Source organism: Pipistrellus hanaki (assembly GCF_964339955.1).
Source record: "Pipistrellus hanaki genome assembly, chromosome: 7".
Taxonomy (NCBI): Eukaryota; Metazoa; Chordata; class Mammalia; order Chiroptera; family Vespertilionidae; genus Pipistrellus; species Pipistrellus hanaki.
In genome coordinates, this window is record NC_140509.1 from 14,436,482 (window position 1) to 14,463,071 (window position 26,590).

Consider the following 26,590-nt stretch of genomic DNA (forward strand, 5'->3'; position numbering starts at 1 on the left):
AGTGCTGGGGAGCCAATTATTATTGGAACAGGGTCTAGAACTCAGCTCTTTCTAAACTACCACAAGGCATAGCAGTGTGTCTGGTAGGCCCTTACTAGATGTTTATGGGATTGAATATATTTGCCCTTTGAGTTTTTATGGGGGACCTAATCAATCATCAGTCATCCATTCTTTCTCATATGTCTTTTCTCTAGACTTCTTTTTCCAGTCTGATTTCCTATACTCAAAAACAAGTTTATGGAGATGGGAGTTAAATTGGGGCCATGGAGAGAAGAGGTTTTCCTCCACACCAAAGTTTGGACTGAGGGAAGAGGAGGAAAGGTAAAGAGAAAAATCACTCAAATGAAGTCCTTATTAAACACTGATTTTCTGAAACACGTTCTTCCATGTTTTTTTTTTTAAATATATTTTATTGATTTTTTACAGAGAGGAAGAGAGAGGGATAGAGAGCTAGAAATGTCGATGAGAGAGAAACATCGACCAGCTGCCTCCTGCACACCTCCCACTGGGGATGTGCCCGCAACCAATGCACATGCCCCCGATTGGAATTGTACCTGGGACCCTTCAGTCTGCAGACCACTGAGCCAAACCGGTTTCGGCCATCCTTCCATGTTTTAATAGAGTTGGTAGCTAAGTCTATGTTCTCATATTTTAAAGGGAGTTCAAAGCTGTCCTTGGGCAGAACAGCATATTATTGAACGAATGAGTATAGATGAAGGAAACAGTGCTATGTGTTTCATATGCAGCATCTCATTAAAATCTCTGAGCTCTCTGGAATTAGCTAGCATCGCAATTCTCTGAAGTAGGAGACTGAGACACAAAGAACAGAATAACTAGCCCAAGGTATTAAACAACTCATTTGCATACTTTATACTCCCCCGCCCCATTTCTAATGAAAGAGTTCCAGTCTTCCTATCAACTTCTTGGTTCTTTTTAATTTGTTTTATGTGGGGGCTAAGGGGGGAAAGATGGGCTTCTAATACATGGCTGAAACCATGGTTGAATAGGAAAAATAAAAATGGCTTTTGGTTGGAAGATGTCAAATATCATAGAACAAAAAAAAAAATTGGTTGCATGTTCAGCTAAAAATAGAGGAGGGGGAAAATGAATGGCAGCTCAAGAAATTTGTGATTTGAAACTGCCTTACTTAATCTTGTTTCCAATTTAATAGCTCGCTCTAGGTCAATAGAGTTCTACGTTCAAAAAGACTTTGTAGTGTCGATTTAATGAGACTGGTTTTGAGTTCCTGGGTTCCCCTTTGTGAAGAACCCTGCATAACTCCATTGGCATGGTCTCTTCCAGTTAAAGGAGAATAGCAAATGTGTTTATCCCCATATGTCTAGCCTCTGTCTCAAGGAATGACATCACCTCTCATCGAGTACTTCAGCTAATGGAGGAGGTCAGAACAAATGGCCAACATCATTCTTTCCTGAATTCTACCCCAGCTCCAAAATGAGCTTTTTATGAGGTAAAAGATTCACTTGTTAGGTAAAGTAAACAGAGGAACAATGTCAAGTTAAAATAGAGCAAGTTTCGATTCAGAGTGACACTGAGCAAACAGCCGGCTGGACCTATCAGGCCCTCGTGGGACGTGGGTGTGCCTAGAAGAGAATGATTCCAATTAGCTTCAGTGGGGAAGGGTTTGCAATGTGATAAGTTTGCTCTATTGAAGCCTGAACCTGGAGAGCAGAAAGGCTGAGATGAGGAGCTGGGGAAGGCATCTGATTGCAGCATGACTCACTTTATGAAACACTGGAAAGCACAGACGCTGATGAACAGCCGAGACTCTCCAGGTGAATTCTGCCTTTCTAACCACAAGGAAACTGAAGCTAAGGGAGGTTTAGAGGCTTGGCCAAGGTCCCAGAATAATTAGCATCTGAGTCCACTCTTATACCATGTTTCCTTGTTATCACGAGTAGGGGGGAAAGGTCTCTTCCTTTCAGCATTCCAAGCAAAAAATCACTCATGATTGTAAGAAACATGTCTGTATCGTTCACCAAAATGCTGGGCACACAGCAGAGGCTCAAGAAATACTTGAAGAATGAAAGAAAGAAATTTAGACCTGAATATTGATCCAGGTTCAAAGATATACCCCAACCAGAACTCCAGATTATACCCAGCTTGAGCCCTGAGGTGGTTCCCAGGATATAGTTTGTTAATTCTATTCTGGACCTGCGCTATGCATACACCAAAGAGAATCTAGAATCAAAATGTTGTGTTGACCAAGTGTAAAGGTCAGCCACTGTTCTCTGTCTTATCCTCCTATATAATAAAAAGCTAATATGCATATAGACCGAACAGCCGAACAACTGAACAACCAGTTGCTATGACATGTGCTGACCACCAGAGGGTGTGCGCAGAACATGGCAGGCATCAGCAGTAGGTGGCAGAGCATGGAACATGGTGGGCGTCGGCCATGGTGGGATGGTAGAGCAGGTGAGAGGGGGCGCCAGAACAAGGCGAAGTGCTGTTCACTGTCATCTGGGCAAACCTCAGATGGTTACTGAAAATTCTTTGCTCCTGTGGTCCCACCTAGCACTTGCACCTGCTGCCAGTACCAGCCCACTCACACCTCCTGCCAGTGCCCAGCACCGGACCTGATTGTCAATCGCTCCATAGGGCTTCTCCACCTCCCCTTGCTCCTGAGGGGTAATTGGTGCAGTAGCGGCCACTCCACCTGCTGATGGCACCGGACCCTCTTGCACCCACTGCCAATGTTGGTTCCAATCACTCTGCAGCCATCAGCACATGGGAGTAGAGATGGTGGTGGAGGGAGCAGGGCTTCTGGCAGACCGAGGACCAAGGGCCATGGCTGGATGAGTGGGGGTGCTGAGGATGGGCCGCCCCTGTGCCCACTGCAGCCTCACAGCCCACAGTTCCTTTCAAGGTGCGCAAATGCATGCACTGGGCCCCTAGTAGTATTACAAGGATTAAACAAGTCCATAGCCAGCACCTAGTAGAGAGTGAACGCTCAATAGTTGTTAGTGGTGGTGATAATAATTATGAACTTTGTGCCATATCAGATCCAGGTCCTCAACTTGAAGCTCCTTCCAATTTTTAGGAGCTTGTCTGACTCAACTATAGCCTTTTTTTTTTTTTCATTAGAACTAGCATAGATATACTGTTCACTGTTCTTAAAAATAAATAAAGAAAATAAATCAAGGGAAAAAAAGATGGTCAGACTTCACCCCAGTCTTCCTTATAATGTGTGATGAGGATGAGTGAATAAGAAGTGAAAAAAGTTCACAGGATATTTTCCAACTGTGAAGTTAGCTCATGTGACACAAGCAGTTCTTTCATTCCACATAGACTGACCAACCAGGTGGTGAACCTTCCTAATTGTGTTCATCTCGTCACTCCCATGCTCAAAAACCTCTAATGGTTCCCATCACCTATCCACAAGAACACAAAGAGTTCAAATTCAGTAGCCTGATGTTTATAGACATGATTTGCATGGAATATGTGCTTTAGCCTGGATCCACTTGCTATTGTCTAAAATCCTTGCAACTTTTGACTTCACACATTTGTCTTTATGCCTAAAATTCTTCCCATTCTTCAATTTTCAACTTGTCTCTACAACCAGTGGGAAGCTCTCCCTTTCTTCTGAACTCTGAGAGTGTTTTGTTTGTTTTTGTATGCTTGATAGGAACCTTAAGTACTACTTACTGCCTTGTTGTGTGATTTTTGAAGTTTTCATGCCAGATTATAAACTCTTGAGCTTAGGGACTATTTCTTGTGCATTTCTTATTCTCTTTTGTGTTTTTCAATGGCAGGTGGTTAATATTTTCTTATTGAAGGAATGATGCTATGGATGGTGGTTTGGACAAGAAGCTCCATGTTCTCACAGATGGAGGAGACTCCCAGTATGTTGTAACAGCAAGGGGCCCAGCTGTAGTTCCCTCACTTGATTCTGGCAAGAGAGGACTGCCACTCTGCTAGGAGATATGTGAATTGATTCTCCTATAGTTGATGCACTAAGTAAGGTAGAAGGATCCATGTCCCCAGGTATATCACCAGTGAGAGAAGGAAGGCGATGCAAGGAATTGAAGACCTGGGTCTGCTCAGCCTGGGATTCCTAGATGGTGTGCTCCAGCTCCTGGGAATTTAGATTCAGTAGCCTGATGCTTATAGACGCGTTCATTCTTATCTTACTGGTTCCCATGATTTGCCTGAAATATGTACTGTAGCCTGGATCCACTTGCTATTATCTGAAATCCTTGCTGACTCTAAGAAGTTTCCTCAGCTAGAGTCTTCAGCTCATGGCTGTAAAGACTGCAAAGTCCATCCCAGCAAGATGTTCTTTCTGTTCACCGATAAGAAAGCTAAGAAAATAGATTCTACTAATGGCAGAACAGTCCACACCATGGGATTCTTGGCTGAGATTCCAGAGCAAGCTATGGGGAACTTGGTTTGTGAGCATGGAATGAAGAAGCTGTAATCTCCGGACCTGGCATGGGTTCCCTGAGAACTCTTCATGTGAGTACAATAGGATTCACTTTGTTGTGAGGCTTGCCTGGCTCTTCCGTAAAATGGGACAGAAGTAGCATGTCTGGATCACAGTGAGGCAACGTGAAAGGCACCCTAACGGGCTGATGAACAAGACAGAAGTGTGTAAGCAGGACAATGCATTTGGCTGTCTTTACGGCATGACCCCCAGGGGCTGGAATTAACCAAAGTGATGTCAACCTGCAGAGGATTTCTGAGTGGCACACTACCGACCCGGCCCAACATTTTAAGAAAAGAACTGAGAGGGATACACAGAAGGTCTGCCTACTGCATATTGAAATGGCAACGAGCCTGGAAGGAAAATAAATGTTAAGAAATAGGACAGGATTTTTTAAAGCTCGATTATTTAGAGATTGCTACAGTATTTAGGTTTTTACAAGAAACACTGTTTATTTCACGATGAGTTTTCAGAACACTATTATCCATGCATCCAAATCACAAACACACCCTCCTCTCTCTCTCTCTCTCTCTCTCTCTCTCTCTCTCTCTCTCTCTCTCTCTCTCTCTCTCTCTCTCTCTCTCTCTCTTGGCTTCCTACATGTCTATGAATATTCCGTTCCCCTGGCACGAAACCAGCACCATAGGAATGGAACAGGGACCAAGCCCTCCTCCTAAAAGACTAAGCTATAAAATTAGCAAAAGAATAAAAAACAGCTGGCGAAATATGATAGTTGTTATTCCGAGCCCATGAACCTGAAAAGCTAGTTTACTTTAGAAGACAAACAAAATCTGCCTTCTGTTTGATCTGGGACGGCATCCACCGTCAGAAGCCGTCCGTTAGCGTTTAGTTACTCTGGGGGTTTGGGACAAGCAGTACAGGCGCTGTAAACAAGGAACAGAAAGGATCAGTTTCCATCTTAATTTGACAGTAAACAGTACTAATTTGACTCCTCAGCTGTTTATCGATACCCAGGGGGGGAAAAAGTTGCAATTCAATAGAGAGAACAGTAGCCAGTGTGTTGGGGCAGAATTGTTCCTAAGATGGCAGGAGCCAGGCTGTCTTGAATCTCTCGATGTTAAAAGAACACAATGTAAATTGCCACACGATGTGGTTTTCATCTGGCAGCAGGGCCGGCAATGCGAGCCTATAGTTTTCAGCCTTCAGAGAGGGCTCTCTGTAGTGGCTTCATCTTGACTCGTCTTAGTAACTACCAATGGATTTCCTGCCAATCATTTAATATTTTACAGAAAACAGGTCTGGCCCAAGGCAAAATTCTTTATTCGTTCACTCACTCATTTTATAAATGTGTATTAAGTGCTTGCTAGATGGCAAATGTTGAGCTGTATATTGGAAATAAAAAGATGAATACTATTCATGCCCGCTTGACCTTCTCTTTCTAGCAATAAAGAAATTGGCAAATAGATAATGATAATACATTGAGGTAAGTAGCATTCAGAAGCATTCCCTGGGTAATTAAAGAGTATGTTTAGTTGAGTTCCTGTGTGTATTATCCATAAATTGATAGTATTGGATTTGAAAGCTATTTCCTACATAATCATTCATTCATTTATCCATCCACTGCATTTTGGGTGATTCTGACAGGACTAATATAGCCAGACACCTTGGCAAGTTACCTTTCATGCATTATCTCGGTCAGTACTCACAACCACATGATAATATAGGCACAATTGCCATCCATTTGGCCAATAAAAAGCTGTGGTGTGTGGATTGAATTTTCTGCCTGTGACCATGCAACTATTAAGTGGAGAGGCCAGGGACAGAATTCCAGTTCTGGGCTCTTTATAATAACACTTCCACTTAAGGTACTTAGAGGTTGTGGCTGATCATAAACATTGTTTATCATGGTCATATATTTTTTAAAAAGCATAGACTTTCCAATGAATACTGTTATTCTAGCAATTTATTACAATTCACATCTCACACCTATTCATATAGCACTAAACTGCCACCGTTAGATGATGCTCATGGTCATCTGCTTAGAATAAATAGAATATTGTGCTCCGGTGCTTTCAAATATATTTGTTGAGTGCTTACTATGTGCCCTGAATGAATATGGGCTTTGTCATTACTCAGAGTCACAAATCGGAGCAAGACATTGTCCCTATGACATTGTCTCAATTCTTTACTAGGAACAGTTGTTACTTGCTTCCCAATACAAAATATAGAACAAACACAAATCCCACATTATTTTTAAATAATTTTGAAGACATTTACCATTTGCAGTCAAACCAGAAAGAATAATAAGAGTGAACAGCTATTAGAAGAAAAAGAATTCCTCTCATATGTTCAGTTTCATAAGACTATGCAATTTTACTACTTATGTTTTAATTTATCTCCCTCTCAAATGCAATTGAATCTCTATCATTAGGTCATATCAGGCCTGGCCAAATAAAGCATTCTATTGAGAAAAATGGAACACTTGGTGCTGCCAGCATCTCTCCATTTCACTTACAAAAAAATAGAAGCAATGGACTTGTGACTTTCAGATTCTTTCACACAGTTGGTTTGCCTGTGTTCCTGATGCACAATGATGTGAGCTGTGGAAGTCTGGAGGCAATGGAGAGCACAAAGAGATTCAGTAAAGGGGAGGAATTTGCTCCTTTACTACACATTATTTCTTTAGGATACTCAGCATTTGTTGAACACATGAAAAACAGGAGAGGCATAGTCTGAATATCATTAAAGGAAAATAAACCATGAAGCTCAGTGAGGCTCAGTTTTGTACCAAGTTTCTATTCTGCCTCACTGGTCTATACATTGTCACCCGAGTGCTGCAACCCAGTTGGGCTTTTCTGGGTAGTTTGTTATTGGTCTCCCACTTATGCAGAGAGTTAAGAGCATTCACTACAAATATACATCTCCATCTACACCTAGAAGAGGCTTTACAGTGATCTATCACCTGGGATAGATGCTCTGACAAGTAGCAGAATACCCAATGTAAGCAAATAATTCGTTATTATGTCACATGACAATTTCAGAGATAGGGTATCTTAGGATTGATTAATTAAGGGGCTCGATGACATTTTCAAAGACTCAGATGCTTTCCACCATCTGCTCTGCCATCTTCAGAGAGGTGGCATAATGCTCATGTCCGCTTATGGTAACAAGGCATCTGCAGCAGTGGGACCAGTACTGTATTCAGACTGGGTCATGTCCACAGGAAGAAGACCAGTTATTCCTTATGCCTTTCTTTAAAATCAAGGAAATCTTCCCCTCGACCCCCCAGAGGACCCAGCCTCACTTCTCAGTGTTCAGAATTGTGTGACATGCCCTGACTTCCCTCAGTCACTGGCAAGGGAAGGAAGCCACCTTTATGAGCTTAGGCCCAAGGTCGGCAAACTGCGGCTCACAAGCCACATGCGGCTCTTTGGCCCTTGATTGTGGCCCTTCCACAAAATACCGTGGCCTGGGCAAGTCTATTTTAAAGAAGTGGCATTAGAGAAGTTTAAGTTTAAAAAATTTGGCTCTCAAAAGAAATTTCAATTGTTGTACTGTTGATATTTGGCTGTGTTGACTAATGAGTTTGCTGACCACTGGCTTAGACCAATCGGAGCACATCCCCTAAAGTACATGACTGTGTGGAAGAGGTAGATACCCAAAGAAAGTCAGGGTTCATTGTCAAGAAGTTGGTTAATGGGTAGGTAACCAACAGTGTCTGCTGTAAGTGGCCATGCCTGGCTTATTTCATCTTCAAACGACTCTGTGTAGTCAGCAAGTCAGACATACAACAAGTAGAAGAGAAAACATTTTCATTCTTTGCTCAATGCCACATGGAATTAATGACAAAGTGAAGATTCCAGCTGAAGTCTTCAGTCCCAAGTCCATTATTCTCTGAATTACTTGTCTCCTTGGTCTTGGCATGATTAGTGACTTTTCATCATTCTTAGTGCTTACTGCATCTTTTCTGGTTCCTGAACTCAGCGAAGAGTTGTCTTCTCACAATGATAGGTGTTCAGCCAACCTCAGAAAGCATTTACTATGCCAGGCACTCTGCTAAAATCTTTACACAATTAGCTCTCAAATCTCACACAACTAGTGTGAGGAGTTGGGGGTCAATCCCAAGCAATCAATCCTAGAACCATGTTCTTAACCATTTTACTACTAGAGAGAGTGTCTGTTGTCAGGCATGCAAGGGGCTAGAGTGAAGTTAATTCAATGTTGCACACATCAATGCAGACTTTTGGATGGAAACTGATTTAAAAGAGTAGGTTATGTGTCCTTGGATTCCACTGTCACTTGGGATAGTGAAAGAGCCCTAACATCTAATCTAGTTATCCCCAATTATAGGCTCTTAGACTTAGGAAGCAAAATTCCCAACTGAGCCTGTTTTCTTATCTACAAAATGGCGATAAAAGTAATACTTATTTCACAACTTTTGCATTGTCAATATTAAAGAAGTATCTATGCAGAAATACTCTGTACATTGCAAAATAGTATTATTATTATTATTATTATTATTATTATTGGCATTACCTGCTTTCACAGATCAGGGTTTCTGCTATTCTCTGTTGGAGCTTCACTTTCCAGTCCCCACCTCCAGGATTTCTTCCTCACCTCTCCTGCTGTTCCCCACACCTCACCTCTTGTCCTCAAGGCTGTGTAATGTCCCTCTCCATTTTCTGGTTTTTCTCTAGGTGGCAGAGAAAGGAAGATTATTCTCAATGCTAATGAAACCAGGGAATACACATAAATCATAGTGCAGATAAACTCTGGTATAGGGCTTAGGCCCTGTCTGATCTGAGTGTTTGCTCATTCAAACTGATTTATGTTTACTACAGCCAACACAAGCCAGAGTGAAGAGAGTGGGCCTCCCTGGAGCAAGACCTGCAGATCATTAGAGTTGGGAGAGATCCTGATGATCACCTAAACCTTCAAGTTCTAGATGTTAATGAACTAAGAAAATGGATTCATGCTCAAACATGTTTCCCAAGCAGGGAGTTAAAGAAGCTTCTTTATTTGTGGTTGGACTGTTGAAGTCTTTGACAGGATTTCTAAGAAAAAATTCCCCAGAATGATTTGGCTATAAAACTATTATTATTTTTTTAAATACATTTTATTTATTTTTTACAGAGAGGAAGGGAGAGGGATAGAGAGCTAGAAACATTGATGAGAGAGAAGCATCGACCAGCTGCCTCCTGCACACCCCCTACTGGGGATGTACCCACAACTAATGTTCATGCCCTTGACCGGAATCAAATCTGTGTCCTTTCAGTCCGCAGACCAAAGCTCTATCCACTGAGCCAAACCAGTTTCGGCTATAAAATTATTTTTTAAAAGAATAGTTTATTGATTTTTTTTGATTTTTTTTTAGAAAGAGAGGAAAGGAGAAGAGAGAAACACTGATGTGAGAGCATAGTATAGATTGGCTGTTTCCTGCATGGCACCTTCTGGGGATCAAGTCCACAGCCCTAGAATGTGCCCTGACCAGGAATCCAACCTGCAAACTCTTGGTACACAGAACTACACCTAACCAATTGAACAACACCAGCCAAGGCTGAAATTAATTTGTTCCATAGGATGCTGATTAAATCCTATTATATTATAATATACTAGATACCCCTTGCAGGAAGATTTTTGCAATAGGGCTTCCTGCTGCGGTCACTGCCCTACCTACTTTCCTCCCTTCTCCTTGCCCTGCTTGCTTGCTTCTCCACAACACTTGGCTTCTTTCTACACATCTTCAGTCTTCACTCTGTCCTGGATCTGCAAATTAACTGCCATCTTGGTTAGACTTAGGAAGCAAAGGTCATGTAACCAATCAAAGTGTCCCTCTATTAACTAATGAATTTGCTGACTAAGGGAGTACAAAGAGATTCAGTAAATGAGAGGAAATATACAAGTTCTTCCTTATGCCTTTGCCCTTTCCTTCTGGCCATCTTTTGATGACGTGGAGGTGGCCATGTTGTAATGACGTGGAGGCAGCCATCTTGTGATGATGTGGGGGTGCCATCTTGTGACAATGTGGGGGTGGCCATCTTGTGATGGGTCAATTTTCATATTACCTCTTTATTATTATATAAGATTATATTATATTATACTAGTGGCCTGGTGCATGCACGAGGAGGGCAGGGGTTGTCCTTCAGCCTGGCCTGGACCCCCTCCAGAGATGTCCCACTGCCAGTTTAGGCCTGATCCCTCTCACAATGTGGGATCATCGCTGGCTCCAAATTGCTCAACTGCCTGACTGCCTGATCACACCTAACCATTCTGCCTGCCAGCCTGCTTGCCCCCAACTGCCCCCCTGCCAGCCTGCTTCCTCCCAAATGCCCCCCCCCCACAGGAGGCAAATAAGTATTACTTTTATCACCCCTAGTTGCCCTCCCCTCCTAGCCTGATCACCTCTGACCACCTCTTTCTTGGCCTAGCACCATAGCTTTGTCTGGAGGGATGTCCAGAAGGTCTCCGGGTCTAATTAGCATATTACCCTTTTATTAGTATAGATAGAGGCCTGATGCATGGGTGGGGACCGGCTGGTCTGCCCTGAATGGGGTCCCAGATCAGGGTGGAGATCCCCTTGAGGGGTGGGACCAACCTGGGCGAGAGGCCTGGGATGGGTGGTTTGCAGGCAGGCCACGACCCCATCGGGGTGAGGGTCCCTACTGGGGATGGTGTCAGCTTGGGCGAGGGGCTGAGGACCATTTGCAGGCTAGCCACACCCCCATCAGGGGCAGGGTCCCTGCTGGGGGCTAGGTGGACCTGGACAAGGGGCTGAGGGCTGTTTGCAGGCTGGCCATGTCCCCATTGTGGTCAGGGTCACTGCTGTGGGGCACGGCCAGCCTGGGTGAGGGACTGAGGGTCACCTGGAGGTGCTTTGCAGGCCAGCCAAGCCCCCAGCTTTGTCCAGAAGGTCTCCAGAAGGTCTCCCAGTCTAATTCACATATTACTCTTTTATTAGTATAGATGGTTATATGAAACTGAAGTTCACAGAAGTGAGCTGAGTTGCTCAAGGTCGCAAGCTAGCCAGAGGAGGAGAGATCTCCCCAGGTCACCATGCTCTATACATGTGATTGACAAGAGCATTCCCTGGAAGTCTTATTGACACAGAGGTTTCTGGGTCCCATGCCCTGGGTATCTGATTCAGTAGGTGTAGGGAGAATTTGCACCAGATAATTTATATGCAATGCCCAAGCTGCTGCATGGGGGAGATTTTGCTTTAAGAACTGTTGCCTTACATCACCTGACTCTCCCATATCAAGTTTCTGATCCAAGGAGAAGTGCGACCACCTAGACGCCGTAGCAGCCCTCGCCCTAGATGGAGTAAGCAGAGCTGCCCTTATGATGTGACTGAAGGAGCACTGGAGACTGGCATGGCCTTCCATGAAGGCTCCCACCTTTCCTCAGCCTTTCCTCCCCTTGTTCACACTATCTGGAACCCCACCAATGAGATTTATCGTGGATTTTTGTTTGTTTTTGCTATAAGTTGCTCTTTTATAATGCAATGCTCCTGGAAGAGTTGAGAAAGATTGTCAATCACTCACTCACTCATAAGATCACATTAAATCAGATTCCCCTTTGTACTTAGCTAAGAACTTTCTCATGAGAGAAGGGGATTTTGCATTGGGTTGGTTTGGAGAACTTGTGGGAGGAAGACCTATTTTTGGAGAATAAAGGGGAACTTTGAAATGGGTTGCTGGGTGCCTGGTGAGGGAGGTGGTAAGCCACTTTGGGTTGAGCTGCTCCTTCTTGCTGGGAGTATCATGGTCCTAAATGCCACTAGCTACTGAGTAGGGTGGGGTGAGGGAAGGTGTGGGGAGAGAGGACTTACCTTTTAGATCACAAAGACTGTACCTTTTGCAAACATGGGAGCCTAAGGTGGTGGTGCAGACATGAGCATCTCCCTGGGCCCTGCCAATTGAGAGAGCTCCTTCGGGTGATGAAGGCCGGATCTGGCACAGGAATCTGAGTGCCGGGTGGTCTGTTCCCTGTGTTTGTGGGAACAGCTGCCGGCCTCGCTGAATTCTATTTACTAGAGAGCAGTGGGTTTATTCCTGGGACTGTAACAAGGACCACTCAGCCTCTGTCTCCAGCTTGCTCTCTCCCTGTCTCCAACTGGACCCCCTTCCCTCCTTTTCCTCTTGGCAGCCTCTCCACGTCTCTCTGTTCCTGGCCTCAGTCTCTCTCTCCAGGAGATGGAAAGAAACTTCTGAGGAGATTTACAGTGTCAGCAACTAGACTATATCTTTGCTCATTTCCAGGAGGCACCCTTTGCATAGAATTCCACCAACATGACAGCCTCTCGGATCATGGCAGTTCAATAACTATGGCAGCGCCCTGGGTAGCCCCTGTTCCTAACTAGTTAGGAAGAATGAAGATGGGATGAGAGCAGAAGGGGAACAAAGAAGAACAGAGAGCCCCTTCCACAGGTCCAATACCAGCTAAGTTGCAATTCCCTTTTACCTTGTCCTCTGCTGCCCCCGGAAGCGGGCAGCTGCCCTGGAATCAGGAGATAGGGGGTGTCAGCCCTAGGCACACTGGCTGGGGAAACACTCCAAGTCAGAGGTTTGGGGCTGCCACAGCTTTCAGAGCACCCATCTCACACTACAGCTGGGACACTGGTCTCTGGAGGGCCATTAATATCCACTGCCCTCGGAGTGAGCCTTCTGGATCCTTTAAAGGAGACTCTTAAAGCCATCTTCTCCCTGCATTCCGATCTCCATTCCCGAGGCACAGGCCGTGCAAAGCCAGGATCAGCAGCCGTGGAGAAGTGTGGAAATCATTTACTACTCGTCTCCCCGCGGAATATGGAATTTCGGATCAAAGTTAGCATGGACCCGTCAGGCACTATTTACCCTCCCCTTTCTGAGTTCTGATGACTGACATTGTTCTGTTTTTATTTCTGGCCCTTGGAAGCAATTGTTTTAGAAAAATATTGTCTAGACCTGAAATTGAGTGAATGTGACATTAATTACAGAGGCTTTCCTCCGAGTGTCTTTGCCAGCTGTGCAATGTGCGCGGGAGCCGCTGGGGCCCCAGAGAGATGAGGATGGTGGAGTCAGGGAGCCTCGGGCAGAAAGGCCTGCCGGGCCAAGCTCTGAACTCTGCCTTTAGCACAGCTTTCTTCACTTCACCCTCACTCCAGCCGTAAAGCTGGCACCATCTCCCCTCTGTGACAGATAAAGCTCAGGAATGTTCAATATTATGTTCAGGATCCAGATCCACGTCAGCTGAGCTCTGAAATATATGCTCTTTGCATCCCACCCAGGTGACTGGACCCAGGTAGCTTGGAATGAGACACACTCCATTTAGTCATGGATTCACTCAAAATAACAATGGGTTTGCATAGATTTTTAAGAAAGTGTTTTGCACCCTAACTGGTTTGGCTCAGTGGATAGAGCGTTGGCCTGCAGACTGAAAGGTCCCAGGTTCGATTCCAGTCATGGGCATGTACCTTCGTTGCGGGCACATCCCCAGTAGGAGGTGTGCAGGAGGCGGCTGATTGATGTTTCTCTCTCATCAATGTTTCTGACTCTCTGTTCCTCTCCCTTCCTCTCTGTAAAAAAATAAATAAATAAATAAAATAAAAATCAATAAAAATATATTGTTTAAAAAAAGAAAGTGTTTTGCAACTGTGAATCCTACTTCATTACCGGCATGACATCACACAATGGGTTATGATGACCGACAGTAAAGCAGAAATTTTGTGTTTTAATAATATATGAGTATGTGCACATATGTAAGTAGGTGAGGTGTTATGGATCTAAGGCTACATGATTTGAAGGGCCTTACTTATGAAAAAGTATCAATGATTGTTTAGAATTAATAAAAAAAGAATTATTAATTTTAAAAAACTGATCACAAACATCACAATCCATCACAAAATCCAGGTCAGATACAACATGATATCTTTTATTGATGGTTTGACACTAGACACTATAATCTCCCACACTTCCTGGCAGCATAATCTTTGATCACCTCTTCATATGATTGCAAATGTTATAATATCATTTGCTACAGAAAGCAATAGCAAGACAATTGACCTTTTCTTTAGGGCAGCTGATAGAAAAAATAAATTTTATTAATGATGGGAAAGTTTGCTGGGGTTTTGTTTGTTTGTTTGCAGTATCACAACTTGCACTTGAAAGTGCCATTGAACACGTTAAGAATGCCGTCAAATTTGGAAAAATGTTTACATTATGGACCTAAGGCTTACATGACTTGAAGGGCCTTATTTACGAAAAAGCATAAAAAGTAAACGGTAAGGCTGGGTAGAATTTCCTATAATCTAGCTTCTGGCTTCACACAGTTCAAAACATTTTCTTTTTCACATTGTCCATGATGATTACTGTAGGACAAATTCATATACTAGTAGGACAACTATGTCTGTGCTTTTGTGTCAGAGGGGTCATTGCAGTGGGCAGTAGAAGGACTCCTGCAAGTCATTCCTGTCTTGGGAGGACTGGCAATAACTTAGCCAGAAAGCCAAGTGGCTATAGATAGCTTCTTTCTGTCTATCTCTGTGTCGCACTGAACCCAAATTAGCTGTATCCTCAGCTCAACCTCTGTTTAATTGGACCCACAAATTCCCACATGCCTCTAGCACCACCCAACACATGGAGAAGATTGGTGGAGGGAAAGCTGGAATAGAAAGAGACAATGGTGTCTACATCTTTATTTTTTTCAAATATCACAACAAAAAATAACCATGTGAACACATCAGGAGGGCCCCTCCCCAGACGTTGTGCAAGTGAGGATCCTAAAGCTTAAATCTCACTGGCTCCCTGGAAAATCCTTTTCTCATGTATGTATGTATGAGGGTATCTCCAATACAGCAATTAAGACTGTACTACCGATGGGAGTGTGTTTTTCCCTCAGGCGTGCTGGGGTTACAGAGGGCTGGGCACTGGAGCTTTGGAGTGTATGAAATGCCAATCTTGGTGCTCCATAGCTGGCACCTTTCTAGTACAAGGGCCAGCAAATGTTTTCTGTAAAGAACTAGATGGTCATTATCTTACCTTTTGTGAGTCAACTACTCAATTCCATCATTCTAGGGCAAATAGCCCAGCTGCATTCCAGTATAACTTTAGAAAAACAGGGGTGGTGTGCTGACCCCTGTTCTGGTAGGTCTTCCTGGAGTTGGATGTTTCCTGTATTGGGAAAGTGGCTTCTACAGCTGCCATGGGAGGTAGAGCGATTACTGGCTGCCACCATCTTTGGGGGCAGGAGGGATTTGAAGGAAGAAAGAAAGAGGTGGAATCTTTTGGACAAGGTCAATGACAGATTTTATTTTTTACTTTCTCCTCACATTTTTAAGTCAAATATTTTTTACACAGGTTTTATTTTTTACTTTCTCCTCACATTTTTAAGTCAAATAGTTTGATATATAGAATCAGACATGTAGCTCTTTTATCTAACTTAGGTCACTTCACTGGTTGTAACTGAAATACTTGGTCAGAAGAATTTGTTTTATCCATACATGTTTAAGAACTCCAGTAAACCTTCTGGCTCTGACCCTTGCCAGTCAGACCTACTACCTTTGGTCCATGGTTATTTCTACAGCATGTATGTTAACATTACCAACATCTTAATTTTCCTGGGTTGAAATATTACAATGATTAAGGTAAAGTTTCTGTATTTATCTTCTTGAAAGAGGACTTACAGGAAAAACACAGAACTATTTTTTTTTAACTTTGGAAACTTCAAACTATTTCACCAAATCACTATGATTATTGTATACTTCAGAGTTAAAATTAGGAATAAATTTTAGTATTACTTTCCCTCTCTTCTCTTCCCTCTCATTTTAACTGAGTTATAAGAATGGACTTGATTAAATAAAGTGGAAGGCATCATGTTGTAATTTAAAGTATTTTGGAGTTCAATTTTTCTCATATATACATTCTCTTTATTATATTATATTTCCACTCCCCCAATTAGATGTTTAACAGATGCATATGTTTCATCTAATATACACTGATGGGATAACGTCCAATATTAGTCCAGGGAGCTAGCTAATGTTCAACATAAATAGCATAAAAATATTTTATTTAACCCTTTAGGTCTGAGCAATTCCATTTACCAATGCTACCAAGAAAAATAAGCAACATTGCATTTGTATTTTGGTTATGTCAGAAAGAGCAAATCTTGGCTAATAATGAGTTTAACCCGTTATAGAAAGTTAGCGACTCTAATTCTTACAATTGCAAAGTATTTTGTTTTTACTTCCCTGGAAATTATTTGAGGATGTTTCTCCTATGAATTGTACAAGATCTATCAGAAGGGATGGGTCCAAAGTTGTACTTTTGATGAGCAGTAAATTTGGGACAGTCTAACCCTTGATCTTCTACCTGAAGATTTCCCTCATGAGGAGGGAGTTAGGGCTCCGTGTAGTGATAGCACAGGGTGGTGAAGGATAAAGAGCAGAGCCTCTGAGTCAGCATGAACTAGGTTAGCATCCTGTCCTTACCACTCTGATGGTGTGAATTTAGATAGTAAATTAATCTCGAGAATCTCTGATTTTCATGCATGATTGGAAATAATACTCATTTTTTTAAGAGTTAAGTGAGCTTACAGTATTATGTAAGAGGATTTGAAAACCTATAACTTACCTAGTTAGGTCATATCTTTTTTTTTTTTTTTTTTTTAGTTCTTTATTGATTAAAGTGTTACATATGTCTCCTTCCCTCCCATCCCATTGACCTCTCCCAGGCTACTCCCACCCCGCCCCCAACACATGCCCTCACCCCACTAGTGTCTGTGCCCAATGGTAATGCTTATATGCATGCATACAAGTCCTTTGGTTGATCTCTTATCCCTTCTGCGCTCTCCCTGCCTTCCTTCTGAGGTTTGACAGTCAGTTTGATGCTTCTCTATCTCTGAATCTATTTTTGTTCATCAGTTTATGTTGTTCACTATATAGGTTATATCTTTACCTCATTTCTGTAAATAGTGTTTATTGACTTTGAAGACACATTTGAATTACCTGGGTAACTATTGATGCCCTGAAAGATGCCAGAATAATAAAATCGAATAAATCATTGAAAATCTGAGTGCTTGTCTCTGAGATCATGTAACTTCCCCCACACCAATAGTGAGCACATGGGGCTGGAAATCTTAGCTCTCAATCCGAAAGCGTTTCTTTTGTATGAGGAAATGTCGTGGGAGGGAGGGAGGGAACTTGTAACAATAGATTATATTTTCACAGCTCTTTTATATTACATTTTACAGAGTTCTTTATATACATTACTGATTCTTGGCAACTTTGACAGTCTTTTCTGCTTCCAAAGGATTACACCACTTGCAAAAGTTCACACGGTTTTTAAATGGCTGAACCAAGACTCACTCCCTGGTCTTCAAACTCCAACTCATTTCCAGTCTCCAAACTGCATATTAAGCCACTGCAGAGGATGCTGTTACCTGCTATGTCAAGTGTCGTATTCCTCTAAGCAGACTGGTGACGGGAGGAGGAGAGGGGCTCTCCCGTGTCTGACACCAAGTTACCTGCTCCCACAGCCCTGGAGTAAAGAGCTGGTTTTTGAGACAGCTGGTAGGCTTTCTTTCATCAGGGGCGTCTTATCTGTAGTCTTATCTAAGAGCCAAGGGCAAGTAGTCCTTGGGTGTGGGGCTTTCCAGAGGAGAACAATTTCCCCCCAAATTAGAGGACTAAGATGGGATTGCCAATGTTTTTCTGTACCAAATGAGGCTAAAAACAAAACAAAACAAAAAAAACTTGGTCTGCTGAAACCAGTTTGGCTCAGTGGATAGAGCATATAGAGCATAGGCTTGCAGACTGAAAGGTCCCAGGTTCGATTCCAGTCAAGGGCATGTACCGTGGTTGCGGGCACATCCCCAGTAGGGGGTGTGCAGGAGGCAGCTGATCAATGTTACTCACTCATTGATGTTTCTAACTCTCTATCCCTTTCTCTTCCTCTCTTTAAAAAAATCAATAAAATATATATATTTTTTAAAAACTGGTCAGCTACCATCAATATCATCTCAATGAAAACATTTCATATTACCTCAAAAAAGTCAGAATAGACTTTCAGAAGAAGGGACAGCCTTTTCATGAAATAAATCCAGTTCTAGGAACAATCCTTCCCTCTCCGTGATCTCTCCTCTTTGCTCCCTCCCTTTCTCCTCTCCCTTCCCTCTTTTCTTCTCATCTAAGGGAAGTCCAGTCCATGAACAGGCCTTTAGAACCAGAATCGAAGCTCTCCGTTCACCCTGGGAGCACATGCCTCTTCATTTTGGTAAAGATCCATGAGTGGGGGTGAATTAAAGCTTTGTGTTTCTCTTGGAGTCTCAGAAATCCGCGTGTTTCCAAGAAATGCGAAGGATAAAAATACGAGTGCACCATGCTGTAGGAAGACCTGCAACAGAGCAGAGTCGGGCCACCAAAGTGTTGAAATGTGCCCACTGAAAACAACAGGGACCCACCTCTCCTCTTCCCAAAGGAGGTGCAAACAGCTCAGCTGCCTTGGAAAACTCGTAGTTTGAGAGCTATCCATGCACTTGACAGCCCCAGAGGGCTCCTTGGGGAAGAGCTGGGTGGGTCCCATCAAAAGAGCTGTGTTGCTTGGAGAGCAGTGCTCAGAGTTGGATGGGTCCCTTTGCAATGAGCAGATCGGGTTTCCCTCTGATTATATTTAATGCTCCTGTAATCACAGTTCAGCATGAATCACTTCATTTCCTTTATATTGTCCCACCCTCCTACCCGCACCCCTCTCCAGACACTCAAACCTCCCCGAAGAGTTCCTAGAAACTCCCCTCCAAGCCCAGTTCTACGGAAGTCAGGACTATCTTTTGGGTTGGTTCTGCCATGCCTCTATGGGAACAAGGGACAGGGAGGGGATACAGGTTCATTCAGTCTTTTGTGAGGACTCTTTGCATTCTGCAGACTACTGAGTGCTGTCCATGGACCAGCAGAATTGACATTCCCTTCCAGGACTCATGTGAGATGAGCCCACTCCAGAGCTACGAAATCAGAACCTGGATTTTAACAAGGTCCCCAGATGTATTGTGCATACACGAGAGGCTGAGTAGTGCTTCTCTACAACACTCTGGAAGCTAAAATGCCTCCAACGTTGGCCTCTGCCCACAGCTGACATGCAGCTGATAGTTTTTTAAAAAATTAAAACCTTAATTCCCATACAACTAGAGAGTGAGCACGGGTCAAAGATTTATTGAACGCATCAATCAAGAATCCTGCAAGATGGCCTTGGCTGGATAGCTTAGTTGGTTAAAGCACCATCCCAATACACCAAGGTTTTGGGTTCAATCTCAGGTCAGAGCCATGCATGAATCAACCAATGAAAGCAAAAATAAGTGTAACAACAAATCAATGTCTCTCTCTCTCTCTCTCTCTCTCTCTCTCTCTCTCTCTCTCTCCCTTAAAAAAGAAATAAAATAAAAAAAAGAGGCCAATTGCAGGCTACCACAGCATGCACCAGCCTTGCCTGGGTCCCTGGGCAGCTTTGGGATGATCGGCCAGAAGATACTCTACTCCTTCTCCCTGAGCCCCACCACTAACCAGCGTGGCAGCCATAGCTGAGGAGAGCAGTGATGCAGTGGTCAGCCCTGCCAAGAAGGCCCAAGGAGAGCAGAAGGAGCCCAGAACACGCCCTCATTGCCACTGAGCCCCAAGAAGTTTGTCCACATCCAGAAGAACAAGGCTAGGTTCTGCTTGACTCTCCACTCAAAACGTGCCAATGGATTTCGGTGAGAGTTGAAAGAAGCACCTCAACAGAGAGTTCAGGAAGCCATATTTTGTAAAACTAACTAGAGGCTCAGTGCATGAATTCATGCACAGATGGGGTCCCTCTGCCTGGATGACAATTGAGGCCTATCAAGGGGCAGGCTGGCCAGGAGGAGGGACCCCAAGAAGTTGGAGGGGGGAGAAAGGAGGGGCTGTGGGAGGTTGGCTGGCCAGTGGGAGGGGCTGCAAGAGATTGGCTGTGGAAGCACACTGACTCCCAGGGGGCAGTTTCTGCATTGAGCATCTGCCCCGTTTTGGTCAGCATGCATCATAGCAACTTGTCGACTGGAATTCCAGTCCTTTGGTTGTAACCGTTGTTTAGGCTTTTATATATAAAAATGGGATTTGTTGCCAAAGAAAGAAGATATTACACTGTTTATCCACTCCCACACCAAGTCTTCCCCTGGACCCAAATGTGCAACATAAGAGACATGAAGGTTGTCATCCTAGGGCAGAATCCCATATCATGGACCCAACCAAGCTCATGGGCTGTGCTTTAGTGTTCAAAGACCAATTCCGCCTCCACCCAGTCTGGAAAACATTTATGAAGAGCTGTCTACAGATATAGATGATTTTGTGCATCCTGACCATGGAGATGTATCTGGGTGGGCCAAAAAAGGTGTTCTACTCAGCGCTGTCCTCACTCTCCAGGAGCATCAGGCCAATTCTCATAAGGAGAAAGACTGGGAACAATTTACTGATGTAGTTGTGCTAAATCAGAACTGGATTGGCCTTCTCTTCTTGCTCTGGGGCAAGTGCCATCAATAGGAAGTGCCACCATGTGCTACAGACCACCTATTCCTCCCCATTGTCATCTATAGAGGGTTCTTTGGGTGCTCGAAAACCAATGAACTGCTGCAAAAGTCTGGCAAGGAGCCCTTCAACTGGAAGGAACTGTGACCCTGAACTGGGAGGGAGGAGGTCCCCCGGGCAGTTTCTAGAAGCTGCTATTGAAGAATTTGTCAGTGACGAAGAGGAATTGAGAAAATAATTTCCCTAGTGATCGTTAAGCACTATGGAAACCAGGGAGAAAGTTTCAGTAAAGGGGCCATGGGCCAGCTGCCCAGGAGTGGCGGTGTTATCCAGCAGAAACTGTACCCTGTGACCACGCGTCTGACTCAGGAACTTGTCTGTGGCTTAGAAGACATGTCAAAGTTTTGGGAAAGGAGAGGAGGTCAAATTCTCTAGACTCTCCTCCCCTCTGTTTCCTCAGTGGTTGAGGATGAGGAGATAAATGCCTCTTTAGTATCTAAGTCAGCTGCTACTCTATTTTACCTATAGGTTAAACTTTAAGTTATAAGGTGTTGGGTGTTTTTGTATAGAAAGGCCCCCTTTGCACACGGGCCAGGTCCACTGCCCTTTGATCCTTTACAGAGCCCTCAGGCCCCTCCTGGAAGGAAATGGAATTTTTTTATTTTTTATTTTTTTGCCAGTTCCCAGAAATTAGGGGTCAGTTTCCTGATTGTAGCAGAGGAGAAAATCCCTAAGGAACATTCCCTGCTGTGAGCCTTCAGACTGGCAGAAGCCAAGAGAAGTGTGCGGGGCCTTCTTTATATTGTTCTCTGGGTGTTTCTAGGAATAAGCAGTGGAAGCTGAACAGGAAGGAGGAGAAAAGGGGAATTTTTTTTTTAAGAGGGGAAATGGTTTTCTCCCAGGTGTATCTTGAACTGGGGAAAAAGGCAGCATAGTGCCAAATGCTATTTTCTTCTGGACTGAAATCACTTTGGGATACCATTTTCTGGAACACTGGAGAATTTAGCTCTTTTAAAAATTACTTATATGCCCAGCCAATGTGGTTCAGTAGTTGTGGGTCGACCTATGAACCAGGAGGTCACAGTTTCATTTCTATGTAGATGTTTTGTAATTTTTTAATCATTTGTTTAAGAGACCATCTTTATCAGGTTTGAACCTCCATCTTAGGTCCTGTTAGAGATGCTATTAGCTGGGCCAAAGTTAAACCTGCTAGAGTTTGGTTACAAAAGGTTGGGGAAGTTTAAAAAAAAAAAAAAAAGAATACTGCAAGATGCTAAAACTAGTTTAAAAGAGAATAATGGAGACTATATATAGTCATATATATATAGTCAATATAATAAATGAATATATACCCTACCAGTGCACAAATTTCATGCACTGGGCATCTAGTATTAATAATAAGCCTAAGCAACCATCCAACCATCCAACCAATAGCTATAATGTGCAATGACTACCAGGGTCAGATGCCCCAACTGGTAGCTATGATCCATACTGACCACCAGGGGACAGACGGCCAACACAGGAGCTGCCAAACTGAGGTTCTTGGATGAGGCACCTAGAACCAGAGAGGAGAGAGCCCGATTCCAGGGTGCATCAACCAAGAACCACACTCTCAATCTGGAACCCCTCAGGGGATGTCAGAGAGCCAGTTTTGGCCCAATCCCTGCAGGCCAGACCTAGAGACCCCACATGCCAGAGGGAAGCAGCTCATTCCAAAGATGCCCTTTTAGCCACAGCGCTGCCCCAGATGTAGCAGGTCGGGAAGGGACCGTAGGAAGTTGGCTCCAGAGCTTGTCTGGCCCGTATCACCCAGTCCCACCTCGCAGGCCACCTTCTAATTAATTTCCTTTCAATGTGCATGAATCCATGCACTGGGGCACTAGAATTAAATAATAAGTCAAAAAGGCTACATCCTCATAACAGAATCAGAGTACTCTTAGGAAGGCTGATGAGCTGATGCTCTAATATGACTCTGAAAGGGGACTTAGTAATTCTTTGTGTTATTTCAAAATTTTAAATAATATTTCTTAACATAGAGCATGACCAGAGGGGTGCTGTCAGCTTCCCCCTGCCACAAGGCATCTTGTCCTCCAACCTTTCCAGGACACATGTCCCACTCCACTCGGCTTCAACTCTCCTTATGGGAGTTACTTCATGATTAGAATACAAGATTGAGGCTCTGCCTCTAGAAAGCACCCATGAAGATGCCTGGGGCTTACCTGGGATAGAAACTAGAGGAATGGGGGGGGGGGGTCTTATCTAATTTTCTTCCTTTAATGTGTTGGCATGGATTTATTTAACTGCTAGATGTTACAGTCCAGCCCTCAGGAGATAAGAAATAAATTGAGCATTCACAATGAGAAGGTGAATTCAAAAAGTCCAATACTCTAGGTATTAACTTACTTTTGTAATGGACAGAGTTTCCCCAGATTTAGTAGTGTTGTATTTTTTTTAATTTTTACTAAATTATTTTTTTAAAATTTTTTACTAAATTTATTAACATTGCTTAATAAAATTATGTAGGTTCCAAGTGTATATTTTGCAATACTTCATCTGTATATTGTATTGTGTGTTCACCACCCAAAGTCTAGTCTTTGTCACCATGTATTTGACTACCTGTACCCTCTATTATCTCCCTCTACTCCCCATTTCCTCTGGCAACCATCATACTTTTGTCTTTGTCTGTGAGTTTTTATTTGTCTGTATTATTCATTAATTTGTTGCTTTCAGATGTATATCCCATATACGAGTGAAATCATGATTCTTGACTTTTTCTATCTGACTTATTTCTCTTTGCATGATATTCTAAAAAATCATTTATGTTGTTTCAAATGGCAATATTTCATTTTTTTTCTTATATCTGAGTAGTATTCCATTGCATATACGTACCACATCATCTTTGTCCAATCATCTATCAACACTCGAATTGTTTCCATGTCTTGGCCACTGTGAATAATGCTGCAGTGAACATAGGGTGCATAGTTAGGGAAACCACTGAGTTATGAGATTTATGTTCCATGATATTGGATTTTGTTCTAACAAGGAGTACAAATGTTATATGGGAATATAAGAACTAGATTTGTGTATTATCTTTCAAGTACTATTATTTTTTAATTTAAAAAAGGAAAAAGAGAAGAATAAGTTATTGGACACCAGAATAGGAGCCGAGACATTGTGAGCAGGTCCAATGAGAATCTCCCACATAGGCACCAGGACCAGCAGGAAGCGTGGGTGTGTGGCCCAAGGAGGAAGGACTGATGGAATGTGGGGCCAACAAGTGAGGGAGACACAGAATGTACTTTTATTCATTCCGTGTTTATTCACCAACTACCATGTTCTGGGCATTGAACTAGCAAGATGAATAACCTCCATCTCTCTCTTTCAGGGCTGCCATAGTCAAGGCATTTTTACCCTCGGCTTTTAAAAGAGGCTTCAGGGAGCACCTGGAATCACAAGCATAATATTGTGTTTATATTCATTTTTTTCTGGGAAGAGAGTCTATGACTTTAGCCAGAATCCCAAAGTATTTGTGTCCTCAAACAGAATCCAAAGACTAAGTAGACATGAAATTTTTAAGAAGAGGGCTCAGACTCACAACATTTGCATCATTAGCTCCGGAGACCAACATAGTGAGCAAATTAGTCATGTGGAATATGAGTAATGCCTGTTTAGAACGTTTTCTTAGGGAAATTCCACAAGCCTTTGGTGTTGAGCTGACTTCTTAGGATAATGGCGACTTACCTGAGCTGCCCTTAAGGTTACCGCTGCTTCTCTCTGAAAAGTCCGCTCATTCTCGCTGCTTTCCTGGGGCCCCGTCCATGGAGTCTTCCTAGAATTTTCAAGCCCTCAGAGGGCCCTTATTCCTCTGAACTCCTGTGTCCCTTGGCCCATCTGGTCTTATTAATGACTCATGTGTTTCTTTTCTGTGCACTGAAAGCATTTTTAGAGCAGGGACTGGAATGCAGAGGGTGTTACTGCTGTGTGTCCCAACAGCATTGGGCTCAGTGCCATGCAATACAGCCATTGAATGGGATTAGTTTTTACTTTTTTGCCTTCTAGGTCCCCTGTGTAGGAGAGGGTGGATTCTTCCTCAGGTCCTATGGACAGGAACAGAAAATATAGAAAGACACAGATGAGAGCCAAAGGGCATGGAGTAATGACCAGAATTCCTATATCGAGATTACAGCCTCCATTTTACTCCCGTTCTAACTTGAACCGCTTCCTTCCCAAATTGTTTGGCACGAAAACATTTTAATGCTGCTCGAGGGAGGTGGGAAAGAAGGTAAGTTAAAGAAAAATGGAATTTGAAGAGGCAGAAACTGTAAGAAGGAAGACAGACGACAGATTCCAGAGAAAGGCCAGGAGCTGTGCAAATAAACAAAGAAGAGGAGAAAGTTCCCCAGACAACATGGGCTCATCATGCTGCATGTGTTGCCCACAGCTATGTTTGCACAAATATATCAGGGGTATCAAGAATGTTATAATGATACTCCATCGCCCATGGTTCTCATTTTAACCACTGTAATAAGCAAAACATACAGAGCACAGTGCTGGCTTTAAAGACTATAATTTTCTCTGAGGAGAAATATTGCAAAAAGGGAAAAAGAGAGAGAGAGAGCAGAAAACATGATATGTTGTTCTGTTCCTAAAAAAAGCATTTTCCCCTTTTTTTTGCTCCTCTTTCCTTTCATTAAACTGTCCTTAAGTGCTTTTAGAGAAAACTAAGTAGGCCGCAATTCTGGGCTGCTGACTGAATAATTATAAGTCTGGGAGGTTGTTGGGATGGTCAGAGAGAGGCCTGGGTCTCTCCGAAAACCCAGAGACCCGTGGGGATTGTGCCAGTTGTGGCTGGACGCTTCACGTTGAAATGATTTCTCATTTTGAAGGAAAATCAGGGACATTCTTATCCTTATTAGTCCTCTGAGAAGTTGGACCACCGCCAGATTTTATTGGAAAATTGCAACAAAAGACATTAGAGATAGCGAGTTCTGCAAGAGTCTTATATTCAAAGGGTTGCACTAGCGGCATATCGAAACCAGATTATTTCCAGATCAGCTCTGCTCTGTGAACTAAAACATTCCCTTTGCTTTTTTAAATAGTCACTTCTCCTTCGGTTGAGATTCTTATTGTTAACAATTGTCAGTTTCTGTGTGTAAGAAGTTGTTAAAAGATCACCATAGGGAAAGTTACAAAAGAGAGGGATTCTGCCACTAAACCAAGGGGTTCAAGCCAACTGGACAAGCATCTTTGTGTCTGTTGGAACCCAGGAGATGGCTGGGCACATGGGGTGAGGGGCAGAGAAGAGGCAACAACAGGAGTCAGGACACACTGCCCACTGGAGGACAGGAGAGAGATTGATTGACTCAAGTAGACAGTGGTCATTGCAAGAGGCCTGAGAAGGAATACGTGTGATGCTCGAATCCCTCTGCATTGCTGATGGTTTAGGCGTGGCCCAGCATGGAGAAAGAATAGAGGCTCGGGAGCCAGACACACTTGGCTGGCATTGTATCTTAGTTTTTGCTCCTCTTTTGTTTTGACCTTCTTTGTTGTTACCTGCCTTTTCTTGGTTTCTGAAATGAATGGATTATAGCAGAGAATTTCCAAGTCCCTTCTTATTCTAAATTTTAGAGATTCCTCATTTTCTAGTAAGTTTTTTGAAAATATTATGCATTTGCTCCCGA

The 26,590-nt window shown here is 43.2% G+C and overlaps 1 pseudogene across 1 annotated transcript in view; it reads left to right on the forward strand.

Annotated features, from left to right (window-relative positions):
* Nucleotides 1-21,056, forward strand: part of LOC311625822 (uracil-DNA glycosylase-like) — an 80,606-nt pseudogene extending 59,550 nt beyond the window's left edge. Inside the window, exons 2-3 of the transcript in view lie at nucleotides 19,935-20,169; nucleotides 20,489-21,056. The product of the transcript in view is annotated as a uracil-DNA glycosylase-like (transcript). The remainder of the gene's footprint in view (nucleotides 1-19,934; nucleotides 20,170-20,488) is intronic.
* Nucleotides 21,057-26,590: the final 5,534 nt, after the last annotated feature.